This window comes from Sycon ciliatum, chromosome 8 (genome assembly GCF_964019385.1).
Source record: "Sycon ciliatum chromosome 8, ocSycCili1.1, whole genome shotgun sequence".
Classification (NCBI taxonomy): Eukaryota; Metazoa; Porifera; class Calcarea; order Leucosolenida; family Sycettidae; genus Sycon; species Sycon ciliatum.
The window spans coordinates 24,098,858-24,109,989 of record NC_088650.1 but is presented as its reverse complement, the minus strand read 5'-3'; positions in this window follow the sequence as shown (position 1 = coordinate 24,109,989).

Here is an 11,132-nt window from a genome sequence, read left to right as displayed (position 1 = left end):
CCGTTCTTGTTTTGACACGGCGATGTTCTCTTTCCCCGTTCTCCTTTCAAAATAGACTTCCATTTAGTTGTAAGTCACAACAGCAAACTTACTGGTAAGTGGAAGTCTAGGGCTTGCGCGCAAGTATTCCCGCTTTGAATTCGCGTGTCAATACTCAGAACAACGACCGTGGGAATCATGCGAGTGGAGTATTTCTCAGGAGGAAGACGTTCTGTTTGCAAAGTTGCTTCGATCCGCAAGGAGTATTCCAGCAACGAGTACACCTGCTACGGAAAGCGATCCTATCGGGACTTACTGACGGTATGGTTTCCTTGTTTTATGTCACTCGTATCGGTACTTTTCGTACTGCACGGACTGCACTTGTATGATACCTGTGACACAAACATCACAATCGCACGGTGTCGGCTTGGAGTTGGCCTTGGAGTCTTCATGGTCCAGCAACGCGGCATCGCCGAGTTGGAGAAAGAAAGCAGTGAATGTACATGAACATTGTTCCAAAACAAAGACACAGGGCAAAGCGTTGCAGCAGGCAGATCATTCTGATCCCGTCCGCGCAGTCGCGCACCAAATAAACTCGAAGGAGTCCAAGTACATGTACTTTCCGACACTGCGCGATCGCGCGAGCGGCTCGCGCCGGGCCGTCAGTGCAGTCTTCAAAATGTTCCTTGGCAGCCATCTCTTCTCCGATTTCGATGATCGAGGGCTCATTTTCTTTATTAGAATCTCCTCCGTAAATCTACCGAATCATTTTTTTCCTCAACGACATAGATTTACTGTCAGAATACTGGAAAGCAGGGCGACAACGCTCAGAAAAAGCCCTACACACGGATTTCCCTTCTACTTGACCGATTTCAAAATTTCTTTCGATAGATGTCCGCGTACTTGGCCGTCAAAGCAGCCCTGCGATTTTCAACGCCGTAGCTAGATAAACGGCTGCCAAGGAACCCTTTACAAATCGCCCAAATATTGCGATATTTTGAATTTTCCGTAACTCTGATTGGCTGCACGACCCTGACGCGCACGTGCTGCGTGCGTGATGAATCAAAAATGGCTGCGATGTCTAAGTACACAAGTGCGACCCCTGAACATGTTACATACTTCATTGTACACAATGATTATGTAGTAGTCATTGTACCGATCAAGCGTCCTGGTGTTGTGTGGGCCTGGCCTGGCAGTTGTGGCAGGCTGGCACAGTGTAACAGCTGAGCTAGCACGTCAATCATGCTTGTTTTTTGAAAATGCATTCGCCCCACCACTACTCCGCTAGCGCGCTACAGACTCAGTACTGACAGTAGCCAACATCCCCAGTCTCGACGTAGACTCTACTCTCTAGTCCTCAATCTGCGGACAGAACTAGTCCGTCACTTGCACCACTCAACAGACTTGTGTCATGACGGTAGGGAGTCGTGAATAATGAAAGCTATCACCATGATCACTCAGTATCACGACTCTCTAGGGCTTGAAAGTGATGACGTCAAAACGGCCAGGGAGTAGTAAGTTGACATCAGATTTCTACTTTTGGATCCACTAAGGTGTGACTTTGCTATTGCCTAAGTATGTGGGTGCATAGCAACCCACTCATGTCGCATGCAGGTGTGACTTTTATTTCTCCACCAGTTGTAACCCCGCCCCCAGTAGCCAAATCAGTCAGTTTCACTGGTTACATCACCTTGCTGAGAGTAAGACGGCTTGAAATGTGCTTGGATCCATACAAAAATTGGATCCAAGTGGATCCAATTTTTGAATTTTTGAAATTGTTGCTATGCTGTGACGTAGCACTTTCAAGCCCTCTTTCCCTGCCCCCCCCCCCCCCTGCCCTGGTCGATCTACTCTATTATTGTGGATCTACATGTTGATATCTACGTAGATTTCTACTTAGACTAAGTTAGAGTTAGACCTACTGACAGTCTGACACAAATCACAGCTAGCATTAGCCCTTGGCGGATTACAATGGATTATGCTGCCATAATTTCTGGCATAATCTTCGAATCTATATGTCTAACTTAAATATGGCCCGGCATAAAAGAACTTCTGAGACCAGACGGTCGGCATAACCTTACGATGCTGGCTGAAGATTAAAGGGGAAGTATCCTGCAATCAATCTTTCACCAGTTGTAGTCTTCGGAGTGCTGAGTAGAATGGTCTACTCTGAGACGCTCCCTTACTGGCCTTAGTTACTCGAAGTAAAATAAAGTAACAACAACAACAACTCCTATATACCCAATCGAACTTGCGCACTTCCACCGAAACTGCGTGACTGCGCCCTACAGTGTAGTAGAAGGGGATTTGTATGCAAATGTCACTAAAAGCGCCGTTTCGTTCTTATAAAAGCACGGATGACCGCGATTGGTCCATATGTTGTAGTCTTTTGGACGCTGAGTCGACTGGCTTTGGTCCGAAAAGGCTGCGATGCAGCGTTCGGCTCTTATTCCCAATCGAGCACGGGTGAGTAAGCGGTCACGCGCTCATGCGTACACCAGTCGCCTGGTCACCGTGCAAAACGAACAGCAACAACAACTCCGTAAAGAAAGATAATGAAGTTGAAGACACCACTGCAGCTGTACTTATGGTTGATAAATATGGTGGTAAAGACACACCTGGCAATATGGCGGTAAACACACGCCTGCCCACACACGCTCTCTAGGCTGCAAAGTTCAGGCACAGAGCTCTCCTTCTCACCACCACCACCATCAGTTTGCGCCTGGCGCCTGGTCGATGCATGGCTGGCGGTATCCGGCATAGCAGGCTGGTACATCAAGTAGCGCATGGCACATACATGTAGATGATGACACAGCAACGACATAGCTCGATTGCGACGTACACGTTTCGTCCCCGCTGGACTCATCAGGCAATCTTCTTCTTGGATGTCTTCATACGGAGCTTGACTCGGGAGAATGAAGTTGAAGACACCACTGCAGCTGTACTTATGGTTGATAAATATGGTGGTAAAGACACACCTGGCAGGAGAGCTCTGTGCCAGAACTTTGCAGCCTAGAGAGCGTGTGTGGGCGTGTGTTTACCGCCATATTGCCAGGTGTGTCTTTACCACCATATTTATCAAGAAAGATAATGTCAAATAAAAACAGTGAAAAACACAGAGACGCAAAGGACATGAGGATAATGAGCTATGTATGTCGTAGTAAATAAGGTGTATTACGAACAGCAAAAGCTGTATTGCTGTTATCATTATCACATTGCAAGAGCTGATTGTTGAAAATGTAGTAACTGGTGGTGTTAGTGGACAGTATACTAGTAGCGTAACTTTAAGCCATATTCGAATTATCAGGACTCCACCTGTAATACAGCATTATCACATGGCACGTGATTGTTGCCCGTACTCCAGCGAATCAGCACCTTTCGCGCCGCGGGCAATAATATGCGATATTGCCCGCAAAAAAATAGTTTATTTGCCCGCAAAAAAATAGTTTATTCAGTGATCGCGTGACTACGCTCGTACGACGACTCTGTAGAGTCTGTACGACTCTACGACGAGTCGCAGTGTAGCATTGAGACGAAGATGGAATTCTTTTTGGAGATGGACATCCCGGCAATGGACATGGCCTCGGACGTCTGCCGTGTGGTGCTTGCAGGGATCATTTGTTCAGTCATGTTGGCAGCCTGACCGTCGGTAAGCTTGTGGATAAGATTCAGTTCTGCTCGAAGTGGTACTGTGATCACAAACAATTATTTGAAATAACACAAATTCAACTCAGCGTCGTGCGTTTTCAAATCCTCGCAAAGTCACTGCCTGTGTGTGGTCTTCATGTGCCACGCAAAGCTCTTCTCAGGCTCATCTCACCTTTGCTTGAACAACAACACAACAATTCAGGAATGTTTTGCAATGAAAAATACAGCTATCTGGAGCTGAAAAAAGAAGAAAAATTGTCCTCAGAATTACACACCCGGGAGTCGTCAAATACTTGCACTTGTTGCAGTACTGTATTTGACAACTTCCTGATACACATGTAAACATGAAGAAACTCGTTGTGGTAGCACTCTTAATTTTTCAATTGAAATTATGATTCTGCTGTATTTTATTGTCGTTGCCATGTCTATTGCTATGACGATGCGGTGCCGGCACTTTTTTCTGTCTCCGTCTTTCAGTACTGTATACTCTCTGATGGCCTGTAAAAGACTTTTTGTTAGGGTGTAGGAGAAATATCTTCATTTTTCCTGTTTTGATAATGATAGCACATCAATATACATTGTGGTCATAATATGTTGGCATTTGGGCTAATTTCAACAGCAGCCCAATGGTCTGCTCTGTGGGCCATGTGATAAATTTGTTATCGCATGGTTGCTGCGGGCCTTATGGCATATTATTGCCCCTCGAGGTTAGCCCTTGGGGCTACGGCCCTCGGGCTAACCTCTCGGGGCAATAATATGCCATAAGGCCCTTGCAACCATGCGATAACATATACTTACATGCCAAGAACATAATAAATATTTTAAAATTTTGTAAGGACACCTAGAATTAATTCGTTGTTTCGGGTCACTTCACTCATCTGTACCAGGGTCGGTTGGTCGGGTTTATTTTATTTTTTATTTTAGTTGCGGGCATGTGCATACATATACATGTGCAATTGTGCATATCGAATAGCTTTTCTCCATCAAGCCAGTCGATCAAATCTGACTGTAGTCGATCCAGCATAGCCATTGTCCCATCAGATCCAGCCCCTCCAGGACCAGATCTTGGCCTCGCTGGCAAACGAGTCTGACGAGCAGCTCTCACCTACCAAAAAGTCCTTGAAAACTTCTGTCAATGAGCGACGCAGTGGCGGAGCTGATGCTGTTTCAGGACCGATTACGAATCGGAGATACATGTACGAGGTGATTCGCAATTTTTGGACATGTCGCAATTTTTGGACAAATAAGTTAAATATGGAAGTAGAGTCCTCCTGAGTCGTTGCCCTTTCCTCGGTGGACAAATCTTTGACAAGAGTGTCTTCGAGTGGTCCTCAAGTTTCTTCCTTCCTATTTTTAGCGGCGAAAGCCGTTTCTTTCTGGGCGTTTTCTTTACTATTCTTAGGTAATGTATTGAGTAATTTCGAAAATTTCGATTAAATAGTAAATAATGGAGGATTCCGTCAACTCTACGTCGCATGACGGAGAGAATGTCGACATGGGGGATGTTGTATCCCTTCCATCAACCCCAGAGACTTCGTCTTCCACCTTGAATCCGATTGGAAGAGTCTCCTCGTCTTCTCAGCCCGTGCATTTGTGGAGGAGTTCTGGTCAGGAGAAATCTCTTTTAGCAGTGCGAGCGTTCCACTCACCTGGCACCCGTGACCACTTCCTAACAAAGAAGGACGCAGCGGCTAGTTACGGCGCTAGCCCTTCACTCTTTGCGAAATATGAGAAGGAGATGCGCCACACTGGAGTGCTCTCTTCTGTTCTTGAATATGACGTCCATGAAAACCCTTGGGTGACCCTTTAAATTGTGTGTCACATTGAAAAACCACAGGTTCGACAGGTCAGCTCCAGGCAGGATGCAAACTCTTGCCTCTTCGGCTCACTCAGAGTGACTGGTCCATGACAATTTTTGCAACACACAGAAGCCAACAAAAGAGTTCGAAGGCACACCAAGTCGACGAGCCTGAATCCATGAGGTAGTTCTGCATCATTGTCATCGTCCGAGTCTGAACTGGATCCTGAACTCGAATCGCTTGTGCTCAGGTCATCCTCGGAAGAAATCTCAGCATCATCAGAAATAGAAGGCAAATAATCGTTGAAATTTGGCAGAGAATCGTCAAGATTTTCTGGCGCACATGCTGCAGCTTCATCTTCCGATTCGGCTCTCAGCGGTTGATTTCCATGAATTTTTCTCTTCCTGGGTCTGCCTGGTCGGCCTTGAGCTCGCTTCTTCCCCATCGCAATAGAAAAACAACGCCTGGCAGCTTGTACAATAGGGTTTGAAAGTGATGACGTCAAAACGGCCAGGGAGTAGTAAGTTGACATCAGATTTCTATTTTTGGATCCACTGAGGTGTGACTTTGCTATTACCTAAGTATGTGGGTGCATAGCAACCCACTCATGTCGCATGCAGGTGTGACTTTTATTTCACCACCAGTTGTAACCCCGCCCCCCAGTAGCCAAATCAGTCAGTTTCACTGGCTACATCACCATGCTGTGGGTAAGACCGCTTGAAATGTGCTTGGATCCATACAAAAACTGGATCCAAGTGGATCCAGTTTTTGAATTTTTGAAATTGTTGCTATGCTGTGACGTAGCACTTTCAAGCCCTATTGTCACAGCTACAGAACGAAACAACAAAAATGTTATCAAATAATTAATTTGAATCAAAATTTAATTTGAATTTGCGCATGCGCAATCACTCTGACGCCTGTCATGCCCCATGGTAACCAAACCCATGCGCAGAGGTCGCCAAATGCAAATCACTCCGCGCACTGCTCCTGAGATTTCCACAAAATTTGAACTACCGTACTGGCAATATATGTTGCCGCGTAACGCGTAACGCAGGGGGGTGCGGCGTAACGCGCGACCAGGCTAGTGCGACAAATTTTCGTTGAGTTCGTAACGCGCGTCCGGCGGGGTGCGGCGATCTTTTCATTGCAGTTTGCACTGCAAAAAAAGGCTGAAAACTGTGAAAGCACGTGTACCGCGTGGTGAAAAGTAGTTTTTGGAGGAAGCGCTCTTCCCCTATGTCACTTTCCTTTTGATGATCTTTTTGTGAACAGATCAGTCTGATAGTTAAAATATACAGTCTTCTATTGATATCGTTGTCGCCCTTTGCCGTCGGGTTTGTAACAGTTGGATAGCAACTGAATCTCTGTGCCTTCAATGTGGATGAAAAGAAAAAATTAGTGCAATTAGGAGTATAATCGATGCAGACATGGCCAGACAACAACAAGTTCATGGAATTTTTAAGGATTTTTATGTTATTCAAAATCGATTTTCGTGTTCCACTCATCAGTGAATAGTATCGGAACTGAGGGTACTGTGTACAAAAATAGAACATTTTATAACAGCATAATTAATTAAAAGTGTGAACAACAAAGGAAGTGCTACAGCATTACATAATAGGTGTCAAACATAGTGCTAACGTATATAACTGAGTGCAGCCACAAAGCAAGAGGTGATACAGTGCAACATGACACAACATTTACATCTGATAACCAGCTACGAGAACAACTTTAGCGCGACTACATGCTTCTTTTGTTTACAAAGAACAGGATTATGCACACGAATACATACAGCTTCCAGAACCTTCAACTGCTTAACATAACTTGCACGGCACAAAACAGAAAAGTGAGAATCATCGTACACACTAAGACAATCTGGACGTGATAACAAGTGACAAAATACAGCTGACTTTTTGCTCACGTCGCTCTCTTCCGTCTCATCCCGCTCCTTTCCTTCGATCTCCTCCGCCTTATCCTCCACTTCTCGACCCACTGCAAACGGTAGCGGAGCCTACTCTAGCACAACATCATCGTCCTGGAATGGAGGAGGGGCCACCGAGAGACACTGAACCTTCACCTCGGCAGTTGCCCTTGCCTCCGCCTGAGCCACCCCCTTTACCTTTGGTGACTACCGAGACGGTGGTCCCCCCGGTGCTGGGATCCACGGTGCCGACTGTGTCTGGACAGAGAGGGAGATCATCGACAAACCAAAATGAAACCAATATCCTCACCCACAGACCCAGAAGAAGCACAGCAAACTATTCACTTGAAATTTATGCACGGAATGGACTTGGCCCACGCAAAATGGACAGTGGAAATGGGTGTGCAGTAGCAGAGAACCCAGCAACGGTGACGCGGAGCAGCGGTCAAACGACTTGTGATGCTGGTGGAGATGATGGAGCCATGTTGGAGGCTGATAAGGAGTGCAGTGAGACTGAGCATCAAACGGATGATGAGGAAGTGACTGATGATGATGATGGTGGTGGTGAGGACGATGATGATGAAGATGAGACGGAGGACGAGGATAAGGCGGAGGAGATCGAAGGAAAGGAGCGGGATGAGACGGAAGAGAGCGACGTGAGCAAAAAGTCAGCTGTATTTTGTCACTTGTTATCACGTCCAGATTGTCTTAGTGTGTACGATGATTCTCACTTTTCTGTTTTGTGCCGTGCAAGTTATGTTAAGCAGTTGAAGGTTCTGGAAGCTGTATGTATTCGTGTGCATAATCCTGTTCTTTGTAAACAAAAGAAGCATGTAGTCGCGCTAAAGTTGTTCTCGTAGCTGGTTATCAGATGTAAATGTTGTGTCATGTTGCACTGTATCACCTCTTGCTTTGTGGCTGCACTCAGTTATATACGTTAGCACTATGTTTGACACCTATTATGTAATGCTGTAGCACTTCCTTTGTTGTTCACACTTTTAATTAATTATGCTGTTATGAAATGTTCTATTTTTGTACACAGTACCCTCAGTTCCGATACTATTCACTGATGAGCGGAACACGAAAATCGATTTTGAATAACATAAAAATCCTTAAAAATTCCATGAACTTGTTGTTGTCTGGCCATGTCTGCATCGATTATACTCCTAATTGCACTAATAAAATTGCTTTCTCCACGCCGACTCTTTAAAAGAAAAAATGATGCGGCAAAAGAAAAAAAATGATGCGGCAATAGCAAAAAAGTGATGCGGCAATAGCAAAAAAAGGACTGCGGCAATATAGAAACCTGTGTAACGGCTCCTGTGCGACTTTGCATGTAACGCCCTGCGTGCGGCAAACATGTGCCAATGTAACGCTTCATGGCCTCACTGCGGCAACATATATTGCCAGTACGGTATATCAAGGAAGGTTTTTATCAGAATACGATTGATTGCGCTCTAAAACGAAAAGAACCAATTGCAAAATCGAAATTGTGAAATTTGCAGATCTATCTCGATCTTTTTATTTATTTATTATTATTTTTTTTTACTATGTTCACATTCCCAGCTCGAAAATAAGGCCCAAACAATTTTTTTGTTATTTTGCACCTTCCAAGGTGCACTTCCAATGAACACCCTCCACCCACTGACAGTAGCACAGGACATTTTGTCTTTTCGTTCCACTGGGAACGATATTGTCTGCAGCGGATTCACAGGCTTGTTATTCGGTTGAGTTGCGTGAAGGTGAATGGTTTTAACAATATAAATGCGATGTCAAGGTCTTCGAGGACAGGCCAATATGTATGTCTTGTCACATCAAAGGAGGCTGTTCTTGTCAGACATCATTGCTTATGTGTAATATGCATAACAAATGGGGGCAAATTAAATTCGGAAGATGCCACTGATCTACTGTCGCGTATAATCACCGATATTATTGCATGTGTGTAATACACATAACCATTTTGTGCAAATTAAATTCGGAAGATGCCACTGAACTGCTAGCACGTACAATCACCGATATTATTGCATGCGTGTAATACGCATAACCAATTTGTCCATAATAAATTCGGCAAATGCCACTGAACTGCTATCACATGCAATCATTATATGTGTTGCATTGGGCTTCAACAGACTGACGGCGAGAACCGGCAAAGTTTCTAAAAGAGCACTATGGCCGTTTAGGCGATAACTGCCAGGTCAAACAGGCAGTGGTTCAGAACACTACAGTCTTTCAAATGCAAATGCATAGTCTGTCCAGACCACTAACTGATGATCAACTGAGAACTAAGCTACAAGGGCACCTTCAAAGTTTGTCAGCATAGCACAGACAAAGACCAGAGTGTGTATGTGGTCAAACAATGTGTTCTCTATGTTGCCAGCCAGAATCTTGTATGCCTTGATTCGTTGCATTTTCCGTTCGACATGAATTCGTACTGCCGCTATCTTTTTAGTGGCCAGGAGGTCTTCCGGGGCCATCTGCCGGTCACCGGACTTGAACGGGGGAATGTTCAAGCGAACACCAACATCCAGGAGCAAGTCCTTTATCTCAAAGCCCTTGTCCGCCATGACTGAATCACCAGCTTCCAGGAGGGTGATCAGACCACTGCTCTCGGTGATGGCCTTGTCCGAGATTGACCCTTCGTAGGCATCAGAGACAAAAGTCACATGGCCATGCTGCGCGATGCCGATGAGAACCTTCACTGTATTGTGGCTCTTGTAATTAGACCAGGTAGCGGATTGACGGGCCAGAGAGGTAGGTGTTTGGATGAAGAACTCAGTGCAGTCAATAATTACTCTAGTCGTGGGGTACCAGACCTTGAAGCAGGGTGGCATCAGTGAATTCACTGTCCGCCTCGGCAACCAGACAGGTAGCTGCTTAAACTTATGGTACCGATTGATTAGACAGACCCATGATGTTACGAGACGGGACACAGTGGACTGCGAGATCTCGAAGCGGAACGCCAGGTCAACTTCGCCGAGTCCAAGGCGAAGGCGCATCATGACCAGCAAGAATTGGTCAACGAGAGATAGCTTTGGCTTCGGGCCACGCTTCTGGCCTTCTTGAGATCAGTCCTCTGGAGCAGACGCCGAACCCTTCCACAACCTCATAGACTGGGCCGCTTGGTGCAGGAAGTTGAAGCATGCCATAAACATTAGGGCTGAGCTAAACCCGCTGTAATAGTTCACCAAATGGTGGTCCTGTTTGATGCGGTCATATGACATGGCACTTGGATGCGTAGGGTTAGAAAAGTACTTCTCCTGCTCCAGCGCATCGTACCTAGTTTGCAGCTCCTCTAGCTTCGCGTCATCTAGCTCGAGCTTGTCCTGGAGCTTTTTGAAGCACGAGCAATCGTGATCCGCCTCACCCCCCCCCCCCCCCCCTGCTCACACCGCCACTGCCGTCTCCCACGAGCGTACTGCTGCTCTCACCTGGCAAAGTGAGAACGTCGTCCTCGCTGCCACCGCATGCAGCTACTGGGCTCTCCTCCACGATCTTCGTCTCGACCTTCTTGCGCTTGGCTGGTGGCGGTGCAGAACGAACTGCAGGCTCCTTCCGCTTCGGATTGTTGCTGTCTGTCCAAGCAAATATTGAAGGAAAAACTTTTGCTCTCCGGTTTAAATTTCTCCTCGATATATCAGTCTTCTTATCTGCACGCTTTCAATCTCCGGGGCAGTAATCTTCCGGTTTAAATGGGCAGAACATATTTTGGTAGAATCCGTCACTTTGAAGTATTCCGGGTGATCGTTGGCCACATCGGTTCGCTCATCTCGCCGGATCTTCACTAGCCA